Raw genomic sequence first — 19,035 nt, 5'->3', positions numbered from 1 at the left:
GGTTTTCTTTTACTTGCAGCTTAAGTCTTTCTAATACTCTAATTCTTCCTTGTTCGTTCAGATGCCCACCCTGGAACAAATCCACAACGGCTGGGGTAGGAGATAGGATCATGTTAGAACACAGGGGACCTCCCCCTGTAATTAGTGTTGGAGAGAATGAGTGGTGAGTGTGGGATGTCATTTCTAGAAAAAGGGAAATATGGTAAGCAAACAATAGCATAAATGCCCGATTTAGAGAGAAATTTTTGAAGATTATCCCAGTATTGAGCTTGTGGATCTAAGATTAACAAAAATATGAAATTCAGAAAGAAGAACTAGCAAGTATAGGGGGGACAGGAGGTAATCACTTTGATCCAGACAGTTGTTAAAAGAGTTGTTTCCACCAATTTAGCCAAAGCTCTCCAGAAGTCCATTTGCCTGGACACAGCAGCTTCCTGGCCACCTACCCCTTCACTATACAATGCTCTCAACATCCATTCTAGGAGGCTTAAGAATATCATGGGTCAACTGAAAGGTGTGTGTGGGGAATCATTTGGGAAAATGTTAGGGACAAAGTGTTGGGATATATGCAGGTGTCCCTTCTGTTAGGCAATCAAGGAACAATGGGCATTGGGCTGCTGTTGAGTAATCCTCAGCAGACCGAAATAAGAATGACATTTAACATTGCTCCTGGGTACCTGCCTCCATGATGATTTCGTGACACTAGCAACCAATGGTATTTGCAGAAGAGATGCAAAGCTGCTCCCATTCATGTCATGGAGAATTCATCTCATTTGGTGGACTAGAATACTCTCCTGGAAAATACACATTTAAAACCTTTTAACTTAAACCCATATCAACAACTTACTAAGCTTAGGAGTCGAGAATTGGTTTCCTTTGTTCTCTGTATCTAACTAGAGTGACATTTTCTCCGATGTCTAACTGTTTAGCTAGGACCAGAACTTGCTTCTAGAAGTGATGGTGTTGAATGAATGCAGAGGGAGGGGAAGCACATTTAAAATACTCTCTCTTATTGCAGACACATTGAATTTAAGATGCTGGTGGGCTGTGTAAATCAAAATGTGGGCCCAGAAAGGGGTAAGGACTGAAAGGGTAGATTTGTGAGATACCCACAGCTGGAATGATGAAAAGTTCACAGAAGAACTTTTAGAACAAAAGGATAAAGGGTTCAAAGTCCGAAGACAGAGCACAAGACACATTTAATGACAAAAGAAACAAGAAGTCTTGGGACCTTTGGTGCTATGTCCCAGAGGCATGGGGTGGGGGGCATCAAGGAGGAGAGTGTGGCCAGTGGACAGAAAGCTGTACTTTCTGATCAGAGAACTTAAGTGCTGAGTACCAGATAACTAGAAATTATGAAGTCACTTGGATGCCTTTGAGACAAAAGCTTCAGAGATCCAGAAGAGGTGGCAGGTAATTTAAAAGAATATATAGAACAATAGTAGCTCAGGGTGGGCAGTTATAAGATCCATCTTTTGTCTGAGTTGGAAGACTTGAGCATGGTTTTGTTTTTTGTTTGTTTGTTTTTTGCTGAGAGGAGTGAGGCAACAGAGAGAACTAAAAATGCAAGAACGTGCACTGCTAGGAGACCCCGTGATCAGACCCAAGTTTTAATTCCTTTGCTCTTTTTCCCAAATTGAACTATTCAGCCTCCATTCAGAGAACACAAAGGTCAAGGGGAATGGGAATGAGGATTGGGCGAAAGGATTAAACACTTTTGGTCCTGATATATGTGCCTTCGAGGGACCAGGCTTTCTCGCTCCAAATAGTTGGTCCTACCCTCACCCTCATTCTAACCAGTTCCCAGGCAGCCTTAATGTCCTAACCTCAACTGTAACCGAAGGGTTATGAGAACTTTGTGGGGTAACTATTCTTGGTCAAACTGAATCCTGGTCATTCATTCTTCCTATAGACACTTATTTATCACTTGCTATGTGCTATGTTCAAAACAACCCCATAATTTTTTTTTTTTTTTGCGGTACACAGGCCTCTCACTGTTGTGGCCTCTCCCATTGCGGAGCACAGGCTCCGGACATGCAGGCTCAGCGGCCATGGCTCACGGGCCTAGCCGCTCCGCCGCGGCATGTGGGATCCTCCCAGACCGGGGCACGAACCTGTGTCCCCTGCATCGGCAGGCGGACTCTCAACTACGGCGCCACCAGGGAAGCCCAGATGTAACCACTCTTATTACTCTCACATGATGAATCAGGAAACTGAAGTTTAGGTTTAGACAGAGACCAAGTGTAGACCTTGTATCTAATGCTGTCTTAACATTACTGCACTGTCTTCATCTGACCCAGAGTCACTGTCCACTAAAACAATGAAACCAATATTTTCTAAATACCTGCACCTTATTAGGAACTTCAGAGTATGCAAAGGAGCTAATACCCTTCTCCCACCCTCCTAGAAAGAGATTCCATTTGAGCCACCAGGTAACCTCTTTAAATGAAATACCACACAGGCAGTCCCCATTCTGCATGGTACTTTGGGATCATAAAAAAGACCACGCACACAGAAGCCAGAAAAATCAATCCGAATGATCAATGTGAAAAAACTGATTGTTTTGTGATCTTTAAAAATGTTTTGTCAAAACATTAAAGATTTAGTTACTGTAAGTTATAAATGAAAAACTATCAAAACTAGTAGTTATTTAGTACAATGCAATTTAAAGCATTAGAAGCATTCAGAAGTAAAGTGTTTTATTTGTTTGCACTTATCAAGAATAGTTTCAACAGTGCTTGCCTTTTTTGTTGTATATCTTTATGATATGGAACGAGCATTTTTTCTATGCCTTGGTGAATTGTCAGGCTCCTTTCTAAGTTTGGATTAGCTTCCAATATTTTATCCTTTGTGCCTTCAGTGTGCTTTCAGTGTTGTGAAGTATTCCAAGAGTTCCTTTAATGTGAAGGTTTTTTGTTTGTTTATTTGTTTACCAGCATGACTTCCTCTGGGACATGTTTAGCTGGCTTGTCATAACCACTTTCTTCAGTTATGTCAATAAGTAAACCTTCACCAAGTTCCTGTGATGCTTAATTTTATGTGTCAACTTGATTGGGCCATCGTGTCCAGATATTTGGTCAAATTTTGAACTGCAATATCAGCTTTCACCTCGGTCTCCAGTGTACTGGTTCACTATGCGGATTTTGGACTTGCCAACCTCCATAGTCATGGGAGCCAATTCCTTAAAATAAGTCTCTCACTATTATATATAAACATATCCTATTGGTTCTGTTTCTCTGGAGAATGCTAACACAGTTCCTCTGGCTAAATATCTGTCTCAGTGGTGGTGATGACATTTCCGTGGTCAGCTTTTTCTAATTCTGTTTATATTCAATTAGAATTTCACTTTTTGTTGCTTTACTACACTTTCGTGTCTATTGTCCAATTACCTCTTTCAGTTTCATTTTTGTAAAATGTCACATGAATTTATTACTGTTAGACAAAGAAGCAACATAGTTACCCACTTTGCTCTCGGTATGTAGTGTGTATATGTTAATTCCAACCTCCTAATTTATCCTCCCCACTGCCACATTTTTCCCCTTTGGTAACCATAAGTTTGTTTTCAAAGGCTGTGAGTCTGTTTCCATTTTTAAGTAAGTTCATTTATATCATTTTCTTTAAATTCCACATATAAGTGATATAATTGGTATTTGTCTTTCTCTGTCTGACTTAATTCACTTAGTATGATAACCCCTAGGTCCATCCATGTTGCTGCAAATGGCATTATTTCATTCTTTTTTTACAGCTGAGTAATATTCCATTGTATATATGTAACACATCTTCTTTATCCATTCCTCTGTCGATGGACATTTAGGTTGCTACAAACAGTCTTTCAAAAAAAGTAATGTGATTGGTCAGTGAATAGCATGTGCACCTGTTATTTATGTAGTGATTTGTGGACTGAAGAGCTAGCACAAAGTTTGTGCTTTATTTTTTTTAACATCTTTATTGGAGTATAATTGCTTTACAGTGGTGTGTTAGTTTCTGCTGTATAACAAAGTGAATCAGCTATACATATACATATATCCCCATATCTCCTCCCTCTTGCGTCTCCCTCCCACCCTGCCTATCCCACCCCTCTAGGTGGTCACGATGCACCGAGCTGATCTCCCTGGGCTATGCGGCCTGCACTTTATATATCCATCTTTATCTCTATCTACCGTGTGTGTGTGTGTGTGTGTGTGGTAACTGAATTTGAACTATGTTGTTGGGGAGCTGGTGATATTTAACTAAACCATGGTAACTAACTGAAATTTGTGCATATTGAGGTCATGCAATTCAAGGACTGCCTGTATTTACTTTTGAATTGATTGTCTAGGTCCATAATTAATAAATCTCTGCCATGAAGGGCAATAAAGCAAAGAAAACAGGTTCTCAGCTGAATCAGCAGCATCTCTGTAAAAATTCTACCATTTCATTAACTGTCATTCTTGAAATACCTGATACTTGTTTTTCTTGCCTATTTTCTGTGAATAACTGGCTGCTTATAGAATCACATAAAAATGTTCAAATATAGAAAGTGGTTTGTGGCAAAGACAACTATTTCTCCACTGAAAATCCATTCTCCTCTTCTTCCTTTAATTATGGTACTCCAGGTTTTAGTGGGGCATGTAGCTGCCTCACTGAAGACTACATTCCCACCCTCTCTTGAAGCTTATGGCCAAATTCTGGTCTATGGGATGTGAGCAAAACTGTTGTATGCCACTTCTGGGTTTGTCCTTAAAAGGAAGGGCTGTGTTCTTCCCTGGTCTTTTCTCCATTGGCTGGGATACAGATGTAAGAGCAGGAAGTGGAGCAGTTATTTTGAACCCAAAATGGAATCTGTGTTGAGAGTAGATATCAGGGCTACTACCTCTGGACAGTTATATCGAAGAGAATAAACTTCAATCTTGTTTTAGCCACTACATTTTGGGGTCTTTTTGTTTCAGACATTTAACTCTAACCTAAAAAAAATCCATGGATGGTTTCCTGTTTGAGAATAAGCTATAGCCTAACATAGTAATACAGGGGATTTATATATATCACACTAAATAGTTAATTGATTCTCCTCCCTTCCAACCCTAACTGAAAGAGGATAAGAAAAAAAACAGAAGGCTGTAAGTATAATCCCCTTCTGAGAGAATAAATTGAGCAGAACCTACTGAAGACAATTAATGACATAGTGAAGCCACCACAGATAGGATGAGTAAAATCTGCCATTCCACAACGTGGATTTGATGTTCCACATTTATCGGTTACTGTGCGCTAAGGCTATGAGCCTCTATTCCTAGTAACCAGACGTGCTGGTATGGAGGCTTCCAATAATTAAATCGAATTCCCAGGAACTGCTGAGGTCTAATAAGAGACAGTTACTGGCAATATTTACATAAATTTTGTGACAAAATAAATTTAATGTAGTGTCAATCAGTTAAGTCACTGACATGGAAATAATTTACCCTGATACAGTTCTTTAAATTTGTACATCACAGGGGCTTCCCTGGTGGCGCAGTGGTTGAGGATCTGCCTGGCAATGCAGGGGAAACGGGTTCGAGCCCTAGTCTGGGAAGATCCCACGTGCCGCGGAGCAACTAGGCCCGTGAGCCACAACTACTGAGCCTGCGCGTCTGGAGCTTGTGCTCCGCAACAAGAGAGGCCACGACAGTGAGAGGCCCGCACACTGCGATGAAGAGTGGCCCCCGCTCGCCGCAACTAGAGAAAGCCCTCGCACAGAAACGAAGACCCAACACAGCCAAAAAAAAATTTAATAAATTAAAAAAAAAATTTGTACATCATGAAATGTGGCTCTTTTGTAAGGAACTGATAAAAGATCTGATTCATCAACACCAACAAACGTGTAATACTCATGTATATACACTAGAGGGCACTCACCTTCTACTATTTTTTATTGGAGCAACATTTGCCATAATGGCTTTCAAACAAGTGTATAGAAGAATCACCTTGGGAATCTTATTTGAAATGTATACCCTTAGGTTGTGAAGGAGGCTGTGAATCTGCATTTTAGTAAGAGGCTATAAGGGAGCATGGTTAAGAGGATGGCTCATGAAGCCTGACCGCCAGCGTTTGAAACCTGGCTTTGCCACTGACGAACTTGGACAATTATTTAACCTCTCTGTGCCTCGGTTTCCTCATCCATCAGATGAAGTTAGAAACAGCACCTACCTCTTAGGGTTGTTGTAATGATTAAAAGAGTTAACCTAGAACATACAGCCTAATGTCTGGCAATAAATATTCACTCTATTATTAGAAGTTTTTTTTGGTTTTGTTTTTGGTTTGTTTTGTTTCATTTGGTTGGTTGTTTTGGTTTAAATGAAGAGTTTTATTTGGGCAGACCTGGGGACCGGGAGGGCCTGCACATGAAAGAAGGTGTTGGGCCTCTTGGTGGTGAAGCATGGCTTGTGCTGACAATGCAGGACCTGGTGGGGCAGCCGGAAGTTGATCTTGGAATCATGGAATTGCTTGACTGATGGTGGGGGACACCTGCTGGCTGTGATCTCCTCCACCTTCATGATCTGGATCGAGTGGGCCCAGGCGCGGGGCCAGGCGCCCACGTCGTGGTCTGCAGAGCTCAGTAGGGGATAGAGTGAATTGTACATCCCCCCCAAACCTCCCATCACGTGGGGGGGAGGTGGGCACTTGGGGACCCGGTGGTCACAGCATCTGGTCCCAGCAGGCACTGGCTACCAGGGATGTAGACCCTCCAAATTCACTTTGAGAGGCATGACCGCAGCCCCCAAAGGCAACGAGATCCACTTGCTGGTAGCACCTCTGTTTAAATTGTTGCTATATGAAACAGCAGTTCTTGGGGCTAGGGCCTTAGAAGTGTTTAATAAAGATGCTCATTGATTTTGTTTCAAAGAGACTTGAGAACCATGCTTGAGAAACACAGGACTCTTTTTAAAAGAAAAAAGAAGATATTTTCAACATTCAACCCAGCTGGGCTGAGACTTCAGGCTTTAACCTCTGCTAGAGTGAAAACGGACCGGCAGGAACCAAAGGTACAGGGTGGAGAACGGAGCAGGATGAAGCTGGTCTTCGTATGTTTTTCCAGAGAGTTTGTATTTTATTCAGAAGTCAGTGGAAATTCATCTAAGACATTGAGGCAGAAGATGGCATAATCAGGCTGATATTTGAGATAGATCACTCTGCAAGTGGGGTGGGGGATGGAGAGTGAGTGGTGATGCTGAGGCAGGTAGATAGGGGAGCTCAGGTAGATGCAGAGCTGCTACTTTTCCATCCTACGGAATGGTCTCCAGAAAGCATTACAATTATTTACATTAGTGATTCCAGTATTAATAATTTGAAGCTTATGAATGCTTTCTTCTTAGTTCAAAATAGAGTGGAGTTTGTAATGAAGCACTCTGCCCCAACCCTACCCTATGATTTATACACACTATAGAGTATACAGTACCTGGCAGGCATCCTTCCTAGGTTTTTTTTTTTTTTTTTTTTTTTTATTTATTTATGGCTGTGTTGGGTCTTCATTTCTGTGCAAGGGCTTTCTCTAGTTGTGGCAAGCAGGGGCCACTCTTCATCGCACGTGCGGGCTCAGTAGTTGTGGCTCACGGGCCCAGTTGCTCTGAGGCATGTGGGATCTTCCCAGACCAGGGCTCGAACCCATGTCCCCTGCATTGGCAGGCAGATTCTCAACCACTGAGTTGCCAGGGAAGCCCCTCCCTAGGTTTTGAGGCAGTCACCAACTGCCTCACAACACCAGAGGCTGTAAAAGGGGTACATTCTGCATCCTGACTCGTGATACTATAGAGGTTGGGGTAGATTTCCAGTAGCCATGGCAGCTTTGAAGTGTCTGACCCAAAAGGTTTACAATAAACTTCAGTTCTGCTCTATCACTTCCCCAGCCAGAATGGGAGGAGCTGCCAGTGGGGTGGGAGGAGTGTAGGAGGAGGGGAAGGCTGAAGTCCCACTCTCCTTATTGGCTTTACCTAAAATTCACCAACACTGTTCTGCTACCGTCAAATCAGCAGAGTCAACAGGGCTAGGGAATATAGCTACATGAGTCTTTTCTCTAGTTCCTGAGGAGGGGCTATAAATGATTTTATGAGAAAAGAATCCATCCCTGGAGCCCTCTCTGACAGGATCAGTTCCTACTTGTGCACTCAGCCTTATATATATATATATATATATATATATATATATATAAGCACAAGCCTTATATATCATCCACATACCTAGTCACTAAATTCCTTAGAAACATATCTGTTTCTAAGTCTCTGAAAACATGCAAAATGTAAATAGATAAAACAGCTCTTCCCTCTGTTGTTCAGATTGCAGAATCACAGGTTATTATCTTAGACTGCTTAGAGCTAGAAAGAACTTAATCCAATAGTTTTCAAATTTGTTTTAGTATCAGATCCCTTCAAATGAAATCCTGTCAAGTTCAATTAATATGTTCAATTAATTGAACATTAATATGTGAACAGAAAGCAGAGCTACTTCTATTTCTATCTGGGCAATGCCTCTTTCTGTGTTTGTCACACCTCCAACACCCTATTGTGTGAATTAATTCTTTGAACACCTGGGACTTAGAGGAGCAAAGTCTGATTTGGAGCAAAGTCATGATTAAACAATTTCTTCCATTTTATAGAGGACAAATATGAGTCCCAGAGAGTTAGTAATTATTTGAGTAGAGTGTAAAATCAACAGGGGGATGCACAGAAATAAAATCAAAGGTTATTGTTCAAATGCATGATAGAGAAGAGTTTGGAAAGGATTTTCTTAATGGTTTCTTCAGAGTTGGATCAATGAGTCAAGAAAAACATGATAAATTGCAATGTGTGAGGGGCAAGAAGGTGGTTTAATTTAGATCTAGAGAAGGATTTCAATAGAAAGAGATGCAAACTTTGGAACTTTGAAATCTCTGGCCCAGAATTTGTTCAATGTGGCAAAGCTGCATACCTGTCTACAGAGAATCAAAGCCAGCTTTTAATTAAAGTCCTGCATTGTGGTGGAGACCTTCAGCCCTATCAGCCATTAGTCATCATCATCCTTGGCATTATCAAATATCCATTACAGGTCTTTACAAGTTTAACCCAGAGGTCTTTTTTCCACTGGACATGGTTTGTGCAGATCAATAGTTTAGACAGACAACAACATGGTAATTTCCTGAAGATTCGTAGGAGAAAAACTACTCAGTTCCAACCTTTCTTGCCTTTGTTTCTGCATTCAAAATCAAACTCAAAACTTGCCTGGTCCAGGAAGTGTCTACCCACCTGACTTGGTTCATTACTGTGCTCAGCAACTTCCGTTTTTAACTTACCTTGCTGAACCTCTGTTCCTCACCTGTAAAGTAGAGATAATAAGAAAGATTTCTTACTGTGCTTATATGAATAAATGGAAATAAAATACATTAGCCATTTAGCACAGTGCCTGGCACATAGTAATTATATTAAAACTGTCAGTTTCAGCATGAATATCTGATAAACCAAGGTCAAATTAATAAAAATTAGAAAGAGGTTAAATTTCTCTTTAGGTATCTTCCCATCTTTTCACTTAGAATCCACTCTAATTTCTGGGCTGTGTTATTTTTTATTTTTTCTCTTTTCCCCTTTCTTTCTTTTTATTCTGGAATAACAATGATCAACTTTCATTAGTGTAGAGGTTAATTGATGATAGGAATCAAAGTAGAGAATAAATTAGATACCCTATTCAATACTGTAGTTTGCCTTTAGTTACAAAATTTTTAGAATTTCATTCCCTTAGACAGCAGAGGTGTTTGTTTCCCATGCCTCTTTCATCTCTAAATGGTTAGAGAACATCTGTTTTGTTTTTTTTTAGAACATCTGTTTTTAGTTAATACATTCTATAGTGTTGGACAAGGTAAGTATCTCTGGAAATAAGCCTGTGGTCAATCCAGACCAGCTGAAATTAACCCACACTATTCAAGTGGAAATTCTAGAAGTGAAAAGTTCAATAGCCGAAATGAAAAATTCAATGTAGAGGCTTAACAACAGATTGAATATTTCAGAAGAAAGGGTTATTGAACTTGAAGACAAATCAATAGAAATTATTCAACCTGAATAACAGAAAAGTGAATAATAAGAAAGAACGGCGAAAGAAGTTCCATGCGGGAAGTTGATAACAATACACGCCTACCTAAGAAATAAGAAAAATCTCAGATAACCAACCTAAACATACACTTAAAAGAACTAAAAAAGAAGGACAAACAAAACTCAGTTGAGAATATGTTTCCTTTAAATCCAAAGATTACCACAGAATTCACCACTGTAACAGAATAAAGGAGAAAAGTCATAAGATCAACTAAACAGGTGATGATAAAGATATTTGACCAACTTCAACATTTATTCATGGTTTAAAAAAAACTCCTTAGCAGAAACTAACACAACATTGTAAAGCAGCTATACTCCAATAAAAATTAATTTAAGAAAAGAAACTCTTTGGTATAGCCACAATGGGAAATAATTCAGCACTTCATTATAAACCTAAACATGAAAACACCATATGACCCAGCAATTTGCACTCATGGATATTTATCCCAGAGAAGTGAAACTTATGTTCACACAAAAATCTATACATAAATTTTCATAGGAGTTTTATTCATAATAGCCCCAAACTGAAACAACCCAGATGTCCTTCAATAGGTGAATGTTTAAACAAAGTGGGATATATCCTTACTATGGAACACTATTCAGCAGTAAAAAGGAATGAACTCTTTTTATGTCAAAAAACTTGGATGAATCTCCAGGGAATTATGCTGAGTGAAAAAAATCAATTCCTAAAGATTGCATACTACATCATCTATTTGATTTATATAAAATGTTAAAAAAATTTTTTTTTAGAAATAAGGAACAGATTAGTGCCTACCAGGAGTTAGGAATAGTAGGCAGGGAGAGGAAAGAAATGTGCTTATAAAAGGGCAACATGAGGAATCCTTATGGTGATGGAAACGTTCTGTATCTTGACTATGGTCAACTTACACATGAGATAAAATTGTATAGAACTAAATACACATGAGTATAAGTAAAGCCAGAGAAGTCTGAATAAGATTGTTGGATTGTAATGTCAAGGTCTTCACTGTAACATTACACTGTATCTCTGCAAGATGGCACCACTGGAAGAACCTGGGTAAATGGTACAGACTCTCTCTATTATGTCTTACAACTGCATGTTAATCTACAAATTATCTCAAAATAAAAGGTGTAATTTAAAAAACCACTCCTAACAACCTAGTAATAGATGGGAACTTCCAAATCTGATCAAAAGTAGTTCTAAAAAGCATATAACAAATCTTATACTTCTTGGGGAAATATTGAAAGCTTTTCTTTAATATCAAGAACAAGACAAATACCTGTTCTCCCCACTTTTATTCAGCACTGTATTAAAGCTTCTAGCTATGGAATAATGCAGAAAAATGAAATCGAAGTTATAGCACAGGAAAAGAACTAAAATTGTCATTATTCACAGGTCATATGGTTGCATATGTAAAATTCCAAAAGAATCTACAGTTAAATTTTTAGAATTAATAAGTGTACTAGCAAAGATACAGGAAAAGTCCATATACAAAAATTGTTTATATAGTATACAAAAATCAACTGTATACATTAGCCAAAAAACAACCCCAAAATATTTAAAATATGCCATTTAAAATAAAATTAAATTAAACACAAGAATAAATCTAACTAAAGACATGCAAGGCCTCTACACAGAAAATTACAAGCATTATTAAGAAAAATTAAGGAAGATCAGATAACTGAAAGAATATACCATAGATGTTTTAAATACCAGTATTATAAAGAGGTCAGCTTCCTGAATTGATCTATGGCGCAAGTGCAATACTGATCAAAATCCCAATGAGTTTTTGTTATTGTTGTTGAAATTAACAAGTGGTTATGTAATTTATATTGAAATGTAGAGAGGTAAGGAAAGCCAAATTGCTGTTAAAGAAGACTATGGGAAAATTTGCTCTACTGAGAATTAGTTAACAGAACTATTAAATAATTTTAAAATATTAAAAAGTTATAGAAGTTAAAGGAGTGCAATACTGGTACAAAAATGGACCAAAAGACTACTGGAACAGGAGAGAAAATGAAGATGCAGAAACAGACAATGAACAGATAAACACGTAATTATGACAAAAGTGGAGCTGTAGAAAAGTGGGTAAATGATAGCCTTTTCAATAAATAGTGCTGGGTCAATGTATTAATTTTCTGTAGCTGACATAACAAATAACCACAAACTTAGTGGCTTAAAGCAACACAAATATATTATCTTACCGTTTTTTAGGTCAGCAGCCCAACACAGGTCTCACTAGGATAAAATCGAATATTGGCAGGACTGCACGTTCTTTTCTGGAGGCTCTAGGAGAGAACTCGTTTCCTCGCCATTTCCAGGTTCCTAAAGCCACCCATGTTCCCCACTCTACGTTGGCTTGTGACCCCCTTCCTCCATCTTCAAGGCCAACAGTGTTGCCTCTCTCTGATTATTCTTCCCTAATTAAATCTCCCTTTGACCACAGCCTGGAAAGATTCTATTTTACAGATCCATTTGGTTAGGTTGGGTCCAGTCAGATAATAACCAGGATAAACTCCTCATCTCAGAGTCACATCTGCAAAGTCCCTTTTGCCATGGAAGGTAGCATATTATGAGGTTCCAGGGATCAGGAAAAGGGCATCTTTGTGGGGCCATTGTTCTGCTTACCACAGTCAACTAGATACCCTATGGAAAAAATAAGAAACTTTCCTTTACCACTCACCAAACACAAAATCAATGACAGATGGGTTATAACTGGCTATAAATGTGAGAGTTTGAAAAATTAAAATTTTGGAAGAAAATACAGAAGAACATCTTCATGATATTGGGGTAGTGAAGGATTTCACGACCAGGACACAAAAAACACGTAAGATTGAGAAATTGATTAAGATTAAGAACTTCTTTTCATCAAAACATCCTATTAAAGAATGCAATGCAACGCCACAGAGTGGGAGAAGATACGTGGAACACACATCGTCAATGAAGGGCTGCGTCACAGTCTGGGTTCCCCTGAAAGCAGAACCTGAAAAAAAGACTTGGGTACAGGAGCTTCTGGGGATCCACTGTGTGTGTGTGTTATGCTTCACAATAAAACAAGTTAACACCAATAACAACAAAGGTCTTAAATGTAATAGCTAACACTTATTAAATGCTTTCTATGTGCTAAACTCTGTTCTAAACATTTTATGTAAATCAACTCAGTTAATGCTTAAGACATGCCCAGAAGTAGATACCTTTGTAATCCCTATAAAGGAGGAAGCTGAGTCACAGTATAGTTAATGTCCTAAAGCTAGTAGGTATGGTGTGTGATGGCAGGGATTGTTGTCTCTTTTGTTGACTGCTACATTCCCAGTGCCTCTTGATTGAGTAAAGACGCAAAGCAGGATTCAAACCCTGCTGCCTTTGGTAAAGCCTGCATTCTTAACATGGCACAGAACAGCTCATGTTATTCATTTAAAATCTCCTATTAGGGCTTCCCTGGTGGCGCAGTGGTTGAGAGTCCTCCTGCCGATGCAGAGGACACGGGTTCGTGCACCAGTCCGGGAAGATCCCACATGCCGCGGGGCGGCTGGGCCCGTGAGCCATGGCCGCTGAGCCTGCGCGTCTGGAGTCTGTGCTCCGCAACGGGAGAGACCACGACAGTGAGAGGCCCACGTACCGCCAAATAAAATAAAATAAAATAAAATCTCATATTCATGTCCAGATTGTAAGAATGAAGATAATAAAAGTATAGGGAAATTAAAATTAATGTTTTAATTTTAAAAATAGGTTTCTATTTTAAAAAATAAATTTTAAAATGTTATCCATTAGTCTAGATTTCTTAGAGGAAAGGGGGATGGGAAAAACTGATCTCGGAGAGTGAGCAGTGAGCGGTGCCTTGAAGCGAGATCTTAGCTCCCTGCCCAAGAACTGAACATGGGTAGCCTGGATGAAAACCAGGAATCCTAGCCACCAGTCCACCAGGGTCTAGAAGCTAAAAGCAAAATTCCCCTGGCCCTTGCCCCCATTGAAAAATGCATTTCTCAAGGAGGCAAACATGTAAAAACAGGTACATTATTAGAGGCGCAGCACAAGTGGGAGAGCACACGGAGGAACTGTTTAGTTAAGACAGAAGTAAGGCAGAGATACACACCCAGAGAGAAAGGGGTGTGGGCGTCCTCCCTAATGAAGAGGAGGACAGTAAAGAGGTGTCTAACTCACTTATATAGGGCAGTTCCTCCAGGTCTTTTTTTTAACTTTGGCCAATTATCTGGTTTCTTTTCCCACACCTGACCTTCCCTAGGCACCTCCCCAACATGCGTGCACAACTTTTTTCCAAGATGGATTCCAGTCCAGAGGTCTATGGGGGGGCTTGGCATCACCTATTATGGGGTGGTGCCCCCTCCTTTCTGCACATGTGCAGTGTCTCCCTTGCCCCAAGGACGGGAAATATGCGACCTATTGATCTTTCCTCAAACAGGGTTTAGCCTCTCTCTGTCCCCGCAGTGACTGTTATCTTAAAGTGTCCACAGTCCAGCTATTGACCCTGTCCCTGTTGTTTTTTTCCTATCTCGAAGTGCAAATGGGAGGCTGGTTGTAAATATCTAGCCTAGAGCCCACCTGCCTCCTTCCTCAGGAAAAGTTAACAGGAGGCTAGTTGTAAATGCCTAGCCTTGGAGTCCATCTATCTCCTGCCTCAAAAGCAAAGGCCTAAAGAATGTTTTAAAATACTTTTCTTCCCCACAAAATGTGTTTAAGATCATATTCCCATCATTGCCAGCCAGCATTTTAGCCCTTGCCAATGAACTTCACAGATCACAGAAACCCACCCTTCATAACGCTTCTCCCAACACCTGAGCCTAATCCCTGCATGACCCTCTCCCAGCTGAAAGACTTGTTCGTGTTGGCTGTTACTTTAGCAGTCACGTTTCCAGCCACTGAATCATATTAAGCTGAAATCAAAACCAAACACATATTCCTCTAAGAAACAGCCAAGGCTTTCATGCTAAATACCAAGCATTTCTCCCCAGCAGTCCAGGAGTTCTAGCACTTTAAGATGTTGACCAAGTATTGTCCAGACTACAGGTCACTGCTTAGAAGTTTTTGTTGCTGCTGCTGCTGTTGATGGTGGTGGTGATGCTGTGTGTGTGTGTTTTCAAAACCAATGTAGAAAAGTTCATGCAATAGTCTGCTTTCATTTTAAGAAAAATGATTACAGTATAATTTGTATAATAAAATCTCTTCTGAGAGATCACAATTTCCCTTCTGTTGGATGATGGCCAGGTTGTTTTGGGTGGGCAAGGGGAATATTCAAAAGTAGTATTCATGCTTTTTCAATGAAACATGCATTTAAATGAAACATGCATTTAAATGAACCACAAATCAACATGTCAGTTGAAGCTATGGAACTGGCTACTACAGTGACTTTATTTATTTTTTTTAATTTAAAAAAATTTTACATTGGAGTATAGTTGATTAACAATGTTGTGTTAGTTTCAGGTGTACTGCAAAGTGATTCAGTTATACATATACATGTATCTATTCTTTTTTGAGGTCGTTTCCCATTTAGGTTATTATAGAATATTGGGCAGAGTTCCCTGTGCTATACAGTAGGTCCTTGTTGGTTATCTGTTTTAAATATAGCAGTGTGTACATGTCAATCCCAAACTCCCAAGGTTTTGGTGCTTGTGATAATGTCTTCAGAGAAATTATGCAGTCTAAAACACTAATGTATTCCTACTCTTGTGTATTTAATTTTCTATGAAATATATTTATGTGCATATCCATTATCATATCAATCACAATGCCTGCTTGTTGTTATTTCCTTGAGCCTATTAAAGTAAATGATTTATATTTTCCCTAGAAGTTCATATACAGTGTTTTTTTATTCACTCATAAAAACTATATTTATTTTGAAAGCTATAATTTCACATACTCATACTAGAATTATATATAATAAAGTCCCAGCCTGTAGGGAACAAGTTAGAAAATAAATAGGCATACCTGAAGTAGAAAAAAAATAGGCATACCTGAAGAAACAAAGAACAAATTTCAAATATCTTATATTGTACACAGGATTATTTGCTATTTATCAAATTTTATATTTTGTTTAATATTTTTTCATTTTTTCCAGAAAAAAGAGTCCATAGTATAGTTAAATTTTTTTGTTGTTGTTTTTTTCGGTACGCCCGCCATGGCTCATGGGCCCAGCCGCTCCGCGGCATATGGGATCTTCCTGGACCGGGGCACGAACCCACGTCCCCTGCATCGGCAGGCGGACTCTCAACCACTGCGCAACCAGGGAAGCCCTAGTTAAGTGCGTTTTAAATGTTTGTATCCTTATAGGTCTTTTCATATTCTTACATAAATAAATCACAAAAGGAAAGTATTTATTTGAATACAATGAGATGATTGGCACATTAGAAAAAGCCTTGATTTTCGGAGTCAAACAGAGATGAGTTCAAAATTCAGACTTTGCTACTAATTAGCTGTGTGATTGTAGGTGGGTGACTTGACCTCTCTTAGACCTTGGTTTTTACCTCCCTAAGAAGGAATAACATCTGCTTTGCAGGGTTGTTGTAAAGGATTTTTATCCATCCATTTCATCAACATATAAGCATTTCTAAGTGCTACTACTTTATAACACAAATTTTTTTTTTTTTTTTTAGTTGGGAGGAAACTTTAATGAAGAAAAAATTACGAGCAAAAGCAAGAGGCACGTAAATCTGTTTTTCCTCCAGAGATCATACATACTCCAGCAATATGGATGAAATGTCCCTATTTTCAACCCTATATATTTATCCAAATCAGACAGATAGATAGATAGATAGATAGATAGATAGATAGATGGATGGATGGATTCAAGGTGCTCTTCTCCTTCCTACAGAGAGCTGTTTATTGAGGCAGCAAATATTTCTTGAGTGTCTAATCCATGCTGGGCACTATGCTTGGTGCTGGAGGCTGTGAACAAAACAACGAGTAGTAGTCATTCCACATGCTAATATAGGATATTAGTTAAGAGTTTTGGTTACAAGAAACAGCTACTCTAGCAAATGTAAGCAAAAATGGGAATTTATTGGAAAGCTACTACTGGTAGAGTTAAACATCCAAACCCTGGATAGGGTAGGACCAGGAATTCATGGACCTTCCCCTTTGGGCAATGATGTCATTATGGTGACTCAGCCCCAACAAGTCCCAACCTCTGTGTCTTTCAGGTCAAGTTTCTGAAGAGAGAAACTCATTGGCTCAGCTTGGGTACAGTGTCTGTCCCTGGTCCAATCACCCATGGCCAGAATGGCCAGCTCATGTGGCTTGAACCTGCCCCAACATATCTGAGTCTTCCCAGAAACTGAAAGAGTTTGTGAGTAGAGCAGACACTCGTTAGTTTCTATATCTTGCAGCCCTAACATTTCAATAGGTTCAGGGTTATATTCAAAATATTTAACAACTGCTATGACCCAGGCAGTGACTAGTCCAACCAGTGCTGGTTGTAGCCTAGAAACAGGGTCCAGGAGGGTCCTTGCTGGGTCAGGCGTTAACCCTGTATAACACCAATATTGAAATAAATAAAACTCCCCTTCATTCAGTTATGTTACAGTTCATCAATATCTCAAAAATGTGGCACCAGAATTAAATACAAATATGATAAAATGTTAAACAAAAAGCTCTTCAAGTCTTTGTTTGCCTTTATTACTATGTAGCACTGATCAGCTACTTTGGGAAGTGCTAGGTAAGTGTGTGTTGGATGGGTGGACCCTTCAAACAAGAGTCACTGCCAAATTACAACAGGACTAGTTACCTCCTGTGATCTGGTCACTAAAATGGCTAATTGAAAACTGAATTGCAGCCAGGAGGCTTCAAAAGAGGCTCACCTCCACTATCCTTCACTGCAGCAAAAATAAGGTCTGGTCAGACCCAAATGAGACCAACAAAATCACCAGTGTCAATTCCCAACAATGGATTGGGAAGCTGATCTAAGATGGGCTGCTCATCTGGAAACCTTTAACTGTCCAGTCCTGTGCTCAATGCTGGAAAAACACCTTGGCCTGTCTCAAGGGCAGGGATGGGGACATGGGCATGCAAAATGTACTCTCATTGTTCAAATGCCTGAGAAGGTAACCTGGATGAGAATTCTGCATTGGCTGCTCAGAAGATACCATGAATCTAAGAAGACTGATCACCACATGTATCACAGCCAGCACCCGAAGGTGAAGGGGAACATGTTTAAAAACAAGTGGATTCTCATGGAACACTTCCACAAGCTGAAAACAGACAAGCCCAGCAAGACGCAGCTTGCTGACCAGACTGAGGTCTAAGATCAAGGAAGCACTCTGAGAGCAACTCCAAGCCAAGCAGGAAGAGATCATGAGGAATGAGACCAACAACTAAAGCTCTCCATCTCTTGTCTGTACATAGTGGCCTCTGCAAATGTATGGATCCATCGTTCGATAAAACAAGGCTTTACCTGCCTGAGGTGGAAAAAGTGAATTGCATTTATTTTTCTGTCAGCTTTTGGATATGTTGAACATTCAACCAATTAAAAATCTGAGTCTTTTTCACATGAACTACTGTTCACTGAGAGCTCCCTCTCTGTTTATGGGCTATTGATTTACTGAATCAAAATATAGGATTTTACATTCATCTTCAGTTACATTTCATCCTATTAGCTTCAACCAATTTGATTGAACCTGTTGAGTTCTGTTGGCTGTTAGTATGTCATGATGCATGCTAATTATTCCTTCCACATTTGTGACGTTTGTGACTTTGATTACAGTATAAAACTCTATTCATCCAAATTGTTGACTTAAGAAAGATAAATAAAAAAGAAGATAATGTGGAGTGTAATGCCTTGTAACACGTCACCCAAACCTTGTGCTAAGTTGTTCCCAATCCAATAAATGGCCACCCTTGATTTTCAGATGCCAGTTGGTGTAACTATACGTATTTTCATCTAGTGCAAATTTCTGCATTTTTTTCTGCCAGGATATAAAAGTCTTTAGTTGTATTTTGGCATTTCTCTCCAATATTCTTTAAACATCACCAATAGTACTT

General features: G+C 39.4%; 1 non-coding gene and 1 pseudogene across 1 annotated transcript; one reads left to right on the top strand and one right to left on the bottom strand.

Annotated features, from left to right (window-relative positions):
- Positions 1–6,684: 6,684 nt before the first annotated feature.
- LOC132521409 (small nucleolar RNA SNORA68) lies at positions 6,685–6,816 on the bottom strand. The gene has a single exon (XR_009540859.1). It is a non-coding gene; the product is annotated as a small nucleolar RNA SNORA68 (small nucleolar RNA).
- An 11,007-nt stretch (positions 6,817–17,823) lies between these two features.
- On the top strand, positions 17,824–18,299 carry LOC132520277 (large ribosomal subunit protein eL19-like; annotated as a pseudogene).
- The last annotated feature ends 736 nt before the right edge of the window (positions 18,300–19,035 follow it).

Source organism: Lagenorhynchus albirostris, chromosome 5, assembly GCF_949774975.1.
Source record: "Lagenorhynchus albirostris chromosome 5, mLagAlb1.1, whole genome shotgun sequence".
NCBI lineage: Eukaryota > Metazoa > Chordata > Mammalia > Artiodactyla > Delphinidae > Lagenorhynchus > Lagenorhynchus albirostris.
Note: the sequence above shows the minus strand (reverse complement) of the source record. Positions and strands in the feature narration are given on the sequence as shown.